The sequence below is a fragment of the Lathamus discolor genome, chromosome 6 (assembly GCF_037157495.1).
Source record: "Lathamus discolor isolate bLatDis1 chromosome 6, bLatDis1.hap1, whole genome shotgun sequence".
Lineage (NCBI taxonomy): Eukaryota > Metazoa > Chordata > Aves > Psittaciformes > Psittacidae > Lathamus > Lathamus discolor.
In genome coordinates this window covers 91,613,376-91,615,718 of record NC_088889.1, presented here as the reverse complement: position 1 = coordinate 91,615,718, position 2,343 = coordinate 91,613,376, and positions in this window count along the sequence as shown.

Here is a 2,343-nt window from a genome sequence, read left to right as displayed (position 1 = left end):
AAAGGCAGTAAACACCTTCAATCACCACCCGCACTCCCGGCAGGAACAAATGGCCCTGTGGCTGCAGCCGCTGCCAGCACTGCGACACGGGGACGTGCAGGCAGCTCCACAGGCACACAGTGCCCTGCTCCCTCCCCTCTTCCCAACCCGGCACTGGACACCTTGCCTGGGCCGGAACAAGCACCATGGTCCTGGTCATGTATTGGCCGGTCACTGGGTTCCCTCCAGGCGCAGGACCATGGATCTCCGCAGCTTCCTGAGGAGGGAATGTGGACAAGGAGGTGCTGGTCTCTTCTCCCTGGGATCCTGGGACAGGACACCTGGGAATGGTTCAAAGCTGCACCAGGGGAGGTTCTGAATGGACATTTCTTTGCCAAGAGCGTGGTCAAACACTGGAATGGGCTTTCCAGGGAGGTGGTGGATGCCCAAAGCCTGTCAGTGTTGAACAGGCATTTGGACATTGCCCTTAATGTCAAGCTGTGGCGTTTGGTCAGCCCTGCCGTGGTCAGGCAGTTGGACCAGATGATCACTGGAGGTCACTTCTATTCTATTCTACCCTATTCTATCCCATTCCATTCTGTTCAAACTGTAGGACAGAAACCAGTCACAGAGCCTGGAACCAAAGGGCAATGGCACTGGGAAGAGCAGTGGCCGAAGTTACGCTGCCTTCAGGTCACAGATTCAGCCTTAAGCTAGAACAGTTTGCTGCCTGGTGCCCCAGCGCGCAGCAAGATGCAGGGAAGGTGCTGAGCCGTGCACGTCCTGGGGCACCTCCTGCTTCCATTCAATCACTTCAGGGATAACTTGGTTAAAAATCCATCCTTTCTTTGAAGCAAAATCCTTTCCCAACCCATCTCCTGCCTCACTGCCCCTCAGGAGAGCCGCTGGCGTGACAAAGTGCCCTGAATGGGGCTTCAATGACACGGGAAGGCACCGAGTGTCCTGTGTGCGCACAGGTGATGGCACAGCAGCCCGCTGGGACCTGATAAATGGGTTTACTGCCACGACGGCAATAACCACACAGCGACAGCAGTACTGATACTGAGAACACCTCCTCCAGGTACGTTATCAACGCTCACCCTGCGCCGCATAAAGCAACCCCTGCCTTTGCTCTGATGCTGTTTTCACAGGGCAGGTCCCTGGGGAAAGAGGCTGCAGGAGGAGCTGGGCAGGAGCCCGGCAGCCAGAGGCCAGGTAAGGTATAAACTGCAGCTTGCTCTGTATTGAAACTGCCAGTCCTTCCAGGGCTTTGTTTTGAAACATTTCCCCGAGATCAGAGCCCTGCACTGCACTGTTTTTAACACATGCAATCAGCAGCTCCAGCAATTAAGAGCTCTAATTAGCATCTGAATCAGTGCTCTCACACAAACCCCCTTCGCAGGAGCAAACGAACGGTAAGGAGATGGAGAACCTGCACATGGGTGTGCTCTGGCTCTGGGCAGGAGACCCAGGGCAAGGCTGCTACATGGAACACACAGCAGGAACCAGACGTTTCCCTTCTGCAGAGCACAGTAAAGGGGAGCTCCACTGGCCAGGAGCCCCCGGGTCTGGTGGGCATCATCCCTTTTGCCAGCAGGTTAAATGGCATTCCAGTGAAGCGACACCTCACACTGCACAAACAGCTTCGAAACCGCCTCTCTTCTGATGAGGAGGTGTTCAAAGGCAACCTCCCCTGCGCACACGCACCTTGGCATTTCAAGGCTGATGTCCCCCTGGCTCGGGGGCACGCACACCTCACCCCCACCCTGCGATGCCCCATCCCTCCTCACCCCACAGCCCAAACCAGGGCAGGGACTGCACCCCCGAGCACCGCACGCAACCACAGCAGGGTCCGAGGGCTGCCATGAGGGATGCCAGGGAGCCCCCATGGCACAGAGCGCGCGATGCTCTGCAGCAGGGTCAGCGTGGCCCGGTTGAGCGTGACCTGCTCAGTGACTTGCTTGCCAAACTGGACGATTTTATTGTTGCTTTGCTCATTGATCTCCGGGGCATTACAGAATCGTACACCATCGCACGCAGCCCGAGCCGAGCCACCCACCCAGCTTCTCCTTCAGCACCACCGGGGCAAGTGTTGCCTCCTTGCTTGTGCCCAGACGGTAATTGGTGACCGTGTATTAATTTTAGGGAATTAATTAATTTCCTTGCAACATGAGAGGTTAATTAAACGCTGGCTAGTTGCTACCAGTCATTGGAGGAATTCTGCTCCTGAGTCCTTTCATGGCCTGAATGCGCCAAAGGAAGAAAAAAGGAAAGAAGGAAGGAAGGAAGGAAGGAACGAAAGAAGCCCTTTCAAGACCACAGAAAATTGCAAAAGGATGTTTCTTCCAACCCGACATGACAAAA